This window comes from Pinus tabuliformis, chromosome Q (genome assembly GCF_031772625.1).
Source record: "Pinus tabuliformis cultivar Carrire ecotype Pingquan chromosome Q, CPIR1, whole genome shotgun sequence".
Lineage (NCBI taxonomy): Eukaryota > Viridiplantae > Streptophyta > Pinopsida > Pinales > Pinaceae > Pinus > Pinus tabuliformis.
The window spans coordinates 40,632,389-40,644,911 of NC_142296.1; positions in this window are offsets into that span (position 1 = coordinate 40,632,389).

Here is a 12,523-nt window from a genome sequence, read left to right on the forward strand (position 1 = left end):
AAAGCCATTATGAACTGGCAAAATTTCAGACAACTTAAGGGTCAGAGTGTCCAAGACTATACCCAAGAATTCAGGAGAAGAGCTCTCTTGTTAGGGGTAGATTTACAGTCCCAAGACACCTTGCTGAAATACATTGGTGGCTTTCATAGCTACCTTAGACACACCATCTTGATGTTTAACCCTACTAGCCTGGAAGAGGTTTGTGTCCAAACTACCCATTTAGAGGCAAGGGGAAAAAACACATTTGAAGAGGGTAGAAACAAACCCCCCAAGGGGAAAATCAAAGAGAAAACCTCCAAGGGAAAGGGAAAAAAGAATGCATCTGTCAAGAAGGAGAGTGAGAAAGTGATATGTAAACACTGTTCTAAACCAGGCCATGAGGAGAAAAACTGTTGGAAATTACATCCTGAAAAAAGACCTCAATCTAACAAATCCAAAGGGAAACAGAAAACTGCTGCTACTACATCTACACCACAAGATTTAGGGGAAGATTCAGGTGATGAAACCAAAATTACAGCCATGGGTTTGAAAAACTTGAAGGGAAAAGAAGTTGAAACTCAAGCCAGCACTAGTACCTCAAACTGCCATGTACAAGCTCCTAATGAGGAAGAAAGAATTGAACTGTTTCATGTGAGGGTGATTTCAAAACATACTAAGATTGACACACTTTTTGATAGTGGGTCACAAGCAAACCTTATATCAGAGGACTTGGTCAAGCAGCTTAAACTTGAGACCGTTCCACATCCGAAGCCATATCCACTTGGATGGATTTGCAAGGATGCAAATTTACAAGTTGCAAGAAAGTGCACATTGCGCTTTGCAATTACTGCACATTTTATTGACACAGTTGAACTTGATGTGGTACCTTTTGATATAGCAGGAATTGTTTTGGGAAGTCCCTACTTGTTTGACAGGAAAGCTATCTTTCATCACCATGAAAACAAATATCATCTTTTCAAAGATGGCAAGGAGTTCATTGTTAGAGCTCATCGCAAGAAGACAAATATAGCGATGGTGAATGCAGGACAGGTAAAAAGGCTGGTCAATTCAAGTAAGAATTTTTTTCTTCTTATGATTAAGCCCAAGGTTGATGTGAATCATGAGTCATTTGACAATTGTGATCCAAAACTTAAATCAGATCTGTATGATGTAGTTGATGCATATCATGAGATGTTTCAGGAGCCAACAGGTTTGCCTCCTAAGAGGGAGATTCAGCATGAAATCCATTTACATCCAGATTGTCCTCTTCCAAACATAGGCATGTACCGCATGTCTATTATGGAGAATGCTGAAATAAAGAAGCAAATCAAGGACTTGTTGGACAAGGGTTTCATAAGGCCAAGTACTTCGCCATGTGGGTCACCGATTGTATTGATTCCAAAGAAAGATGGCACTTGGCGTATGTGTGTTGATTTCAGGGCCTTGAACAAGATAACGGTAAAGAATCGTTACCCACTCCCAAGGATAGATGATTTGCTAGACCAGCTGAAAGATGCTCGATATTTCACTAAGTTAGACTTGCGTAGTGGATATCATCAAGTAAGAATTGAAGAAAGTGACATATGGAAGACAGCCTTCAAAACCAAACAAGGACTCTTTGAGTGGCTTGTGATGCCATTTGGTTTGTGCAATGCACCTGCAACTTTCATGCGGGTAATGGATGATGTCTTGCGTCCTTTTCTTGATGATTTCGTTATTGTCTACTTAGATGACATCTTAATTTTCAGCAAGTCTAGAGAAGATCATGTCATGCATGTTAGAAAAGTACTTGATGTTTTGAAGAAAATCAGTTATTTCTTAAAATGTCAAAGTGTGAATTTGGAAAGACTTGTTTGGTTTATTTGGGACACATAGTAGGAGGAGGTGCTTTGAGAATTGATCCTGCTAAGATTGAGGCTATTGTGAAGTGGCCTACTCCCAAATCCATAACAGAGGTAAGAAGTTTTTTGGGTGCAGCTCAATATTGGAGGAAGTTTATCTCTAACTTCTCTTCTATAGCAGCTCCTATGCATGCAGTGACAAGTGTGAAGCATGCTTTCCAATGGGGAGGCAAGCAGCAAAAAGCTTTCGAATCTTTGAAAGAGAAGATTAGTTCAGCTCCAGTCCTTGCATTACCGGATTTGAGACAGCCATTTGAGATACAAACTGATGCTAGTGATTATGCTATGGGTGTAGTTCTTCTACAGCATGGTAAGCCTATTGCTTTTCATTCTGAAACTTTTAATGGTGCTGTTGTAAATTATCCTACATATGATAAGGAGTTGTATGCGTTGGTACAAAGCGTCAAAAAGTGGAAACACTATTTGATGGGCAAAGAAGATGTTATACATACCGACCATCAGCCCTTACAGTACTTGCAATCACAAAGCAAGTTACAACAGTCACGACACTTCAGATGGATGGGCTTCTTGCAACAGTTCCATTTGGTAATAAGGTACAAGAAAGGTACTTTGAATAAGGTTGCTGATATGCTTTCAAGGCCTATTATTGGTGCTATTACTTTACTTAAGAATGATTCCATTGTACATGATAGTTACATAGAACAATATGAATCTGATGATGACTTTAAAGATGTGTATGCTAACTTGAGTAAAGGGAATCATGTAGAGGAAAATGATTATCACATGCATAACAATTTGCTGTTTCATTTGGGCAAGTTGTGTATACCACAGGGGGAGAGGATAAATGTCATAAGAGAAGCTCATTCTTCTCTTATTGCTGGCCATTTTGGTGTGAGCAAAACAGTTGCACATCTACAGAGGTATTGCTATTGGCCTCGCATGGTAGATTCGGTTTCAAGGTTCATAAGAAGTTGTTCATTATGTGCTACAAGCAAGCCTAGCAATAGGAAGCTTGGTTTGTATACTCCTTTGCCGGTACCTTCCTTGTACAATGACATAAAGGACTCCTTTGTGGAACCCGGGTGTTGTTTGTGGTCAATTTATCTTCCTAAGATGGAATGGAGATTTTATAAACAGATGAGTGATAGTGTGTGTAAGGTGATTTCTAAATGAGTGAGTGTGTGTAAGGTGATTTCTAACTACCTTCTAAACTTGCAAAGAAAAAGCTTGAAAGAAATAAATAACTTGAAATGAACTGAAAGCAAAGAACCACTTTCTAATGGCACTAGACACTATTCATGCTGCTGCAAATAAAAAGGTAAGAAAACCACTTTAAAAACCGATGATAATGTTTATCTCTTCCTAACTCTCTGCTTCCAACATATGGTATTATGTAAAACACGATTAGGAAGTAGTTAGAGATGAGTTTAAAAAGTGATCAAAAATGAGAAAAATCTACTTTAAAGACTAGTTATAATGTTCAGCTCTTCCTAACTCTCTGCTTTCAACATATGGAATTATGTGAAGCACGATTAGAAAGTAGTTAAAGATTAGTCTAAAAAGTACTTAAAGCCAGCTGTAATTTATTAGTATTCTGATCTCTAAAAGATGAACAACTTATGATAAAGAGACCATCAATATGTTAACATGCAACTTTGAGAAACTAAACCAGAAATCAGCTATGAAAATAAAGTAAAGGCAGCAACTTTGAATATGTCAACTGAAAATACCATCAGATATAAAGCAAATACACAAAGACAAAAACAATCCCGGGTTAAAAACCTGCAAAAGAACAATACTGATCAGTTTAAAATGAATGCTGGAAATAAAATGACATGAAATCAAATGGTACACTATTATACATGATGAAAGAAATAGAAATTGCTGAAAGCAGGAAAATGAAATCAAACACTATGTACACGGGCTGTCATAGATGGGGGCCCTCCATCCACGCAACCAACTTAAAAGATCAGCTACGAAAAGGTGAACAGAACAGTCTTCTTTTTATAAAACCAGCATGTCAAAATACAGTGAAAAGTGCTGTAGAAACAGCCTTCTAAAACAGAGTTTTTTATAACAGAATTAGCGCAGCAATTACAATATTCAAAAAGCTAATCTATAAGCGTTGGCACACGCTTTATTTATAAGCACAGAGGCAACTACTCTCTGCGTGAACTAAGCAACTACAGCCTAACTTATTAACTACGCAACAACACGCAGTCTTAACTAATTAACTTGTGCAACAAACACGTAGGCAACTCCGTGCACTTTTGAGGGAAACGGTCATCATGGGAGACAAATCTATGTTTGGATCCTGTCTTTAGCTGTCTTCGTGGCGTGGAGGAGGTGCCAGCTATAGTTCTGTGTCCCAACTGCTCACGGCTCCCGTGCCACTGTTTAGAACTTAACCGTTTGACCGAGGGAATACCTGCGTTGACCAAGGGCATACGTGACTGGTTTGGCTCAACCAATAGCATACGATCCATGTGTACATCCAACCCAACATGCCCATGTGGCTCGTTCCTTGAGAGGACACGTGGAGCATATCAAACAACAAAAAGGCTGCGGAATCTCTGAACAGCTGCGGAATTGCTGAACAGCTGCGGAAACTCTGTTTATATGTCAAAAATCTAAACCAACAGTAAAACATAAGCAAAGTTAACTAATTATGCTTAGAGACATCAAATGGAATGATCTGGGTGGAAAATAGAGCAAAAGAGAGGGATAAGTGAAGAAAAGCTGTAGGTAATGATGGATAATCAAGTGCAAGTTAGAGGCTCTACAGGAGTCACGTTGGAATCCAAGAATTCTTGAGATGTTTCTTTGAATGGAAATGTTAGTGCTAAAGAAGAAGATTATTGATTTAGAGAGACTGACTTCCATACCTGATTCTAGGGCAAAATCCTTCAGAATTTGCTTGTAGGCCAAAGCTTCTTTGACAATAGGAACACCTTGCAGTAAGGTGTCATCCACAAATTGTTGATGCGTCAACACAGAATTGTTCTCGGAAATTTGAAGACCCCTAATCCTACCCATATCTTTGGATTGCTTAATGGATCGCTCGAGCCCTTCCATCATGAGAATAAAGAGGAAGGGAGAAAGAGGGTCTCCTTGCCTGAGGCCTCTAGAGGGACAGGAGATTTTTTAGGGGGATCCATTGACCAGAATGGAGAAGCTAGAGGAGGACACCAGCGCCATAACCCATCTGACCTAGTTATGGTTGAACCCAAAGGCGTGGAGAACCTTCTTGATATAGTTCCAATTCACTTTATCATATGCTTTGGAAATGTCCAGTTGCATTAACATCCCTACCTATTTTTTGCTGGTAAGCGTGTGCACCACCTCATGTGCTTGAATAATGTTATCTAGAATCTGTCTTCCCTCCACATAACTTGACTGTTCCTCAGACACTAGCAAGGGTAGGAGAGGTTTGAGTCTATTAGCCACTACTTTGGATATTATCTTGTAGACCACATTACATAAGGTGATAGGCCTGTACTTGTCTGCGGTTTGAGCGCTGTCCTGTTTGGGAATGAGGGAAAGAAAGGAGGTGTTGAGAGCTTTCAGGATAGTCTTACTTCTCCTGGAATCCTCGACAACATTCACAATGTCCTCTTTAACAATGTGCCAACATGCTTTAAAAAAATCAACATTGAAACCATCGGGACCTGGTGCTTTTCCATTCTGCATTTCTTTGAGAACCTCACTGACCTCCTCCTCCTCAACTGGTTTATTGAGGTTAAAATTATCCTCTCTGGACACCAGTTTGGGGATATGCCTTGTGATTCCCCTTATGGGCTGATCCCTATCTGGAGTGTTTTCCCTAGTGATGTTCCTGAAATGTTGGACCAACACGGCTTCAATATTTTTGTGCGTGGTTTGAATTTCCCCTCTCTCATTTTTAATCATGGAGATTCTGTTGTGAGCTCTATTGGCCATGGTGGATCTATGAAAAAATCTGGTGTTCCGTTCTCCTTCCTTGAGCCATTGAATTTTGGATTTCTGTCTCCAAAATACTTCCTCTTGTTTGCATAAGTTTTCCCAAACTAGATGGTATTTATCAGCCTGCTCACTTTTGGCTTTGTCAAAACCATCATTAATCAGAGCCTTGTTGAGTTCTTGGATTTTAATTTCCACTAATTGCTTTTCCTCAAAAATGTTACCAAAATCCTTCTGGTTCCATTCCTTTAGTCTAAACTTAATGTGTCTTAATCTTTTATGGAGAATGTACATCCTAGATCCTTGTGTTTGCAAGTCTTCTACCCACCATTTTTCAATGTTACTGTTGAAATCCGGGTGGGAGAGCCAGATTTTTTCAAATTTGAAGGGTCTGTTCCTGGGAGCTTCAATACCCTTGATTTCTAGCTGATCTGGCCAATGGTCTGAACCTCCAAAAGGAAGCACTCTTGCTGTGAGTTCATTATTTAGCACCATTAACTCCTCCGATATCATGAACCTGTCTACCTTATATGCTATCAGTGCCTCTCCCCCTCTTTTATTGTTCCATGTAAAAATGCCTTTGCTTGATTCTAACTCTACCAAATTCATATTGTCTGAAAATGATTGAAATGCTAAGGAGTCTTTATTGAGCACTCTGGTACCTCCTTTTTTTTTTTTTTTTTTTTTCTGAGATAGATTTGATCATGTTAAAATATCCACCCAAGATTCAAGGCATTCCATTCTATCTGCTTCTAAGATCACTAAGGGCTTCCAATAATTTGAGTTTATCCTCTAGTTTTTGAGGACCATAAACATTTGTGGCCAGAAAGGCTTCTGAAAACCCAACAGGTTGTATGACCACTGATAGATAATTTCTTTATGCCTCTGCATCCATGATGCTAATACTTTGGGGATTCCAAAGAGTAAGAATACCCCCCGCTGTGTGTTCCGCTTTCACCTCTAGAAACTCGTATATAATGAGCCATTTACTGTGGATGAGTCTTATTTTCTGAATGGAACATTTGGTTTCCTATATGAAAATCATGTCTGGCATATCTTGTTTCATTCTATGACTAAGCAATCTTTGTTTTCTTCTACTACCTAGACCTCTGATATTCCAAGATGTAAATTTCATTATTAAAGACTTGTAAAGGAGTAACTGGTTAGGTCTTTCATCTTACCCTAATCTATCATTAGCTTTCCGCACTCCATCAATAGTTCCTTCTGCTTTTTCCAGCCTCTCTTCTTACCCATGTTTCTTGGAGGTATTCCCAGGGATGGTTTCATTGTTTTCACTCCTTTGTTTTCCAGTTTGTCAGTGATTGTTCCTGTTTCTAACTCTCCTTCTTGAGTCTTCCATAAAAACAACTGTTGTATTCTGTTGAAGTCCTCTCAGGGTAGTGAATCCAACCCTCCCGTGGTTCCCTGCATCAAGAACCCTTCCAGATCTAGATGTTCCTTTTCTAGAATTTCTTGTAATTCATGCTCTTCCAGATCTGTTTCACTTTGGGTCATTTCCATGTCCATTTCTGCTTCAGCCTCACTATTCATGGTTTCTTTCCTGTTACTTGTCTCTTGTGTTATATTATAGTTTTCCTCCATCTCTTTTTCCTTAGGTACGTTCTCCATTGCTCAGTCTTCACTTGTTGTTTCTTCCTCTTCTTCCATAATTTGAAACCTATTCATGCTGTTCTTCTGCCCATCACTGCGCTGTTGCCTTGATCCTCTTTTGCCCCCTTTCCTTTGTTAACCACTTTTTGAAAGGTTTCAGTATCCTTCATGGTTCTAGGTTCTCCTTTATTGTCTTCTGAACTGAGAGGGCAGTCTCTAATCAGGTGCCCATGTTCATGGCATCTACGACATCTGAACAGGATGTGCTCATAATCCACCATTTGGACCCATTCCTCATCATAAACTTCCAGGATTAATTTGTCTGGGAGAGCGCCTGATAGATCCATTTCTACACAAATCCTAGCATAGGAGGTATATTTTCCCCTTCTAGTGGCTTCTGAAGCTTTCACAAAGCGCCCTAGCTTATTGCCGATGGCAGCCAACGACCCATGTTGCCAATAATCGAGAGGTAGGGAATAGAGCCTTACCCATACATGAACTGAGGTGAATGTCTCCCTTTCTGGAATGAAGTTCATTTTCCAAGGCCTCATATAGAGGCCTGCTACTGCAAAGAAGTAGGGTCCTCCTTCGAATATTCTATCCTTATCTTCAATGCTAGTAAATACCTCAGTAAAAAATCCCTTTGACCCCAGATGGAGTTCAATACTTCCTTTGGGTTCCCAGTGGTATTTGATCCATGTCTGTAATGCCTTTTTAGAGGGCCAAATTCCCATGAACTTGCAGATTATGGCGTACATCCCCATGCGGTCCCTGTGCTCCTACAAAGCAGGATCATTCAACACAACTCTCGGAATAGTCTCTGTTTTAGGTCTGCACTGTCCCTTTTGGTTTTTGTCCCTTGTTCCCTGGCTTTTATCTTCTTCCTCTTTGTCCATTGAGCTACTATTTTCCTTGGACCTGGCCCCATCTGACTCCTTCTCATTATTTTTTCCCCTTCTTTTTCAGAGCCTCTGACTTTACCCATTGATTCCTTGCCTCTACCGGCAGTTACTTCCTTGTAGGAGGGAGTGGAGCTCCCTCCTTTGATGCACTCCATCTGGAGTGACCTTCGCACACCTCTATAACCCTGTTTCGTGCTCCTCTATAACCCTGTTTTGCGCCCGCTACCACCTCAAATTCATCACTCTCTTTCTCTCTTCTTTTCATATCTACTCTTTGTTTGTATTTTCCACTGCTTTCCTACAACTTGCCTTTGACATCTTCTTGTAGTCTCTACATCTGATCTGTAAACTCTTCAGCTTTTGCACTTCTTGTCTCCTGTTTACCCAAATTTATGAGCTTGTACACACCTCTTGGATTCATCCAAAAAACAATTTGAAATGGACTCATTCTAGTACTTCGATTTGGAGTGTCATTATAAGAAAACTCAGCCTGAGCTAGTGCTAAATCCCACTACTTAGGATTTTGATACACTCAGATCCTTTTTTGGAACTTTGTAGCTTTCCAAGGTGTAACGGTCCTATGTTAAGCTGGATATTGAGTGAAAATGATATTATTTTTTTATTTGAAACTTGAACAATTGATGAGTGTAAGGTCCCCCACAGATGGATTCATTTTATGTCAGTGTGAAAAAAGAAATCTTCTTGTAGAGGGATTGGAGGACTAGCATGTTATAAAAAAAATAATGTTTCTCCTCACACTCGACTTCATAGTATAAGCCTTCTTAATCGATACATTTGCATTGAAAACGCTGACATTAACACTAGGATATTTATATCACAATTTGTTATTATGTACCAATTAACTCTACCTTTCATAAGAAGAACAATCTAGATAATTTTTTCTCTTATAATAGCCCAAAACAAGATATTCATAGTATAAGGATTAAAGGTAATATCATCTTGCTATGAGAATTTAATGTTGGAACCACAACTAACCAATCTATTCTTCTAAGCAATGATTCCAACCCTAATCCGCTTTGGCTAGACAAGGACCTTGTTTTAACTAGTAAATACAAAAGAAAACGTGAAGACCTAATCGAAAATTTATTTGGTAGTGATTTATTCAAGTTGTATGGTTCTCAATACCTTATCACTTCCAATGGCATAATCAAGTGGACAAATTACAACAAGATCACATGTATTCTTGGGCTTGTTCGTAGTATTGTGGATTATATGATATCCGATATCCATGTTTCCAACCAAATTGTAAATTTTGATCTCTTAAATGACTATGAGCCTCAGTCTAATCATAGACCTTTAATCTTAACTCTAAACTTTTCCATGCACAAAATCCACATGTAAGAGAATTGTGGGAATCAAAGGCCCCTACTTTGCGACAAAAGTAAAATGGATCTCTTGATAAAGGATTTAAATATGGATTTACACATTTTAAATTATAAGGATAACATCAAAAATGTCTATCATAATTTTACTACAATCCTCTTTGTTTCCATTAGCAAGTTCTCTATCGATGTGTCATATACAAAGAATAATAGAACTACCAATCTTTGGAATGATAAGGATTGTAAAATTGCTAGAAAAGTAATCAGGGATGCTCTATTGCATCTTTAAAGCTTAACAAGATAAATATACACAAAGATCTTATTAAAAGGAAGAAATGTACTATATAAGTAGAGAGAAAGAGCAACTAATGAACCTATCTAAATATGATCCTAGAAAGTTTTGGAGGAAAATTCTAATTCATAAAATTAAAGAAAATAATATAGTTCCCTTAATAACTAGAATTCGTACCTTAAAAACCTTTATAAATCCCCTAATGTCATGGATAGGGGATGCTATTTTTTCTTTGGAAGACATTGATTTTGGTGTTAAATGACTCGCTAATGGAAAAACTCAGGACATTGAAGGCTACCAAGCTGAAATTTCTAAAATGGGAGAGCCTATCCTCATACCTCACATGCACAATCTCTTCAATTTGAAAGTGAAACAAGACTTCCCTAAACCTTGGATACAAAACCTCATTGTGCATATGTTTAAAAGTAGGGATAAAATAATCCCCTCTAGTTATAAGACCATTATGATTAGACACACTTTAGCAAAGTTGTATGGAATTATTTTGGAAATGAAGATTAGCTTATAGCTAAAAATCCATGGTAAAAGAGCTAAAGTCCAAGTTGGGATTAGAAGACATCTTTCAACTATGGACCACTTGGTTACTTTCAAGACCATTGCAGAGGAATGTCCCAATAATAAAATGGATCTCTTTTGTTATTTTTTTGACTTTAGAAAAGCTTTTGATATTATGCCTAGGTCAAATCTATGGAAGAGGCTTGAAGAGATAATGGTTCTTATCGAGTTGAGGGTTGATATGCCAATCCTGTAAAAAAAATGTTATTACCAAGTTTAGGAACATTGAGGGTTGGTGGAAAGAAATTAAATGCAATATCGTAGTTAAGCAAGGGTGTCCCTTATCCACGACCCTTATTGGAATATACGTTGATAGGCCAGAAGATTGTTTGGAAGTTGCAGGTTTTATTGGCCCCACACTCTCTGGTATAGCCATAACTCTTCTCCTTTATGTTGATGATATTGTTCTTTTGGTGAGTAACCATTATAATCTTGGCAAGCAACTAAGAATACCCCAATATTTCTATTCCAAGATGGATATGACTGTTAATATTGATAAAACTAATGTCATGATAATTAAATCCAAAAATATCACATATGCTACTTTCAGATATGACAACAAGTACTTGGAGGTGTTGACACCTAATCATAGGGATTGGGTGAAAAACTATAAATAATGTAAATAAATAATAGAGAAAATGAAGATTCATCGGGAGATGAAACTCAATAGTCACTCCCTCATGTATATAATAATGAACAACCTAAATGAATATACAATTTCATTTTTGAGGAGTTACCTCCTGGCTTGACATTGTATCAAAGCTAGCTCTATTTTTAGTATTCCTGCCCTTGTAACTCCATTTTCTGCCTATTTGCCTATTCTGCCCATATTGTAGAACTGACACCACTGACCTGGTAGCATCATTCCATTGTAGAGGGCGGTTTTCGAAAAGCGTTTAAAACTGGACTATTGTGTTCCCATATGCAACACTTCGCTATTTTTCACCTGGTATTTTTTTGCAGCACGCTCCTTACATTATTGGCGTATTGGCATCGATTTGGTGACAGTGATACATCCCATATACCATCGCTATCCCATGCATTTTTAAAAAATATGTAACACTGTCCCATAACATATAACTGTGGTTACTGTTGTTGCTTTCGACTTAACACCATATTGCCCGCATACCACCGTCTCTGTTTTTTTTTTTTCTTTTTTTCTTTTTTTCTGAATGTTGTATACACCACGTAGCCTCTCACTTTCCTTCCTCAGTTTCCACTACCATAAGCTAGACTCTGTCCATACATTGGTCCACCGATGTCTAGTTCACTTCCTCTGGGGTATTGACTCCTTCGATTTGAATCAGAGAAGTATTTGGGTACTAGTCTGATTTTGACCTTTTATAGCCTAGGATGATCCCTCGAACATACAACCTGATACAGTCTTCTTGGTGTCCCTTCACCCTGTTGACCGAAACAACTCAAGACCCTACCACCCCCGCAAACAAATGATCAAACCACTCAGGCATATCCATTCTGGTTTTATTGGGTTTTGAACAGAACCTCCAAGCTACAGGAGTCCTTTAAAGCCACACAATATGGAGTCCTTTAAAGCCATGCTAGAAGATGGATTTTTTTTTTACCAGAACTGCATTTTTATCAGTAATGCATTTTTTACCAAAACTACATTCTTGATCTGAATTGCACTTTTTTCTTAAAGATAATGCTATTACAGTGCAGAAGTGAAAATATTTTATATATTGGCAACATAAGTATATTTTTTACAAGTTCATAGTTTTTTAAAATGCACTCATTAATATCTATTGTAGGAGTGGTCCTAAATGGGAAGGAAAATTATCCTGAATGGTCTTGGAAAATCAAACACACTCTCATTTTTAATGAGATGTGGAAAGGAGTGTGTGTTGGAGATGGAGACAAAGAGCCAGAACAACCTACCTCAAATAAGGAATTCGCCATTTGGGAAAATAAGAACAACAAGGCTTATGCATTGATTGAAGCATCAGTAAATGAAGAGGTGAGTCACCATATTTCACCATTTTCAAATGCTTTCGAAGCCTTACA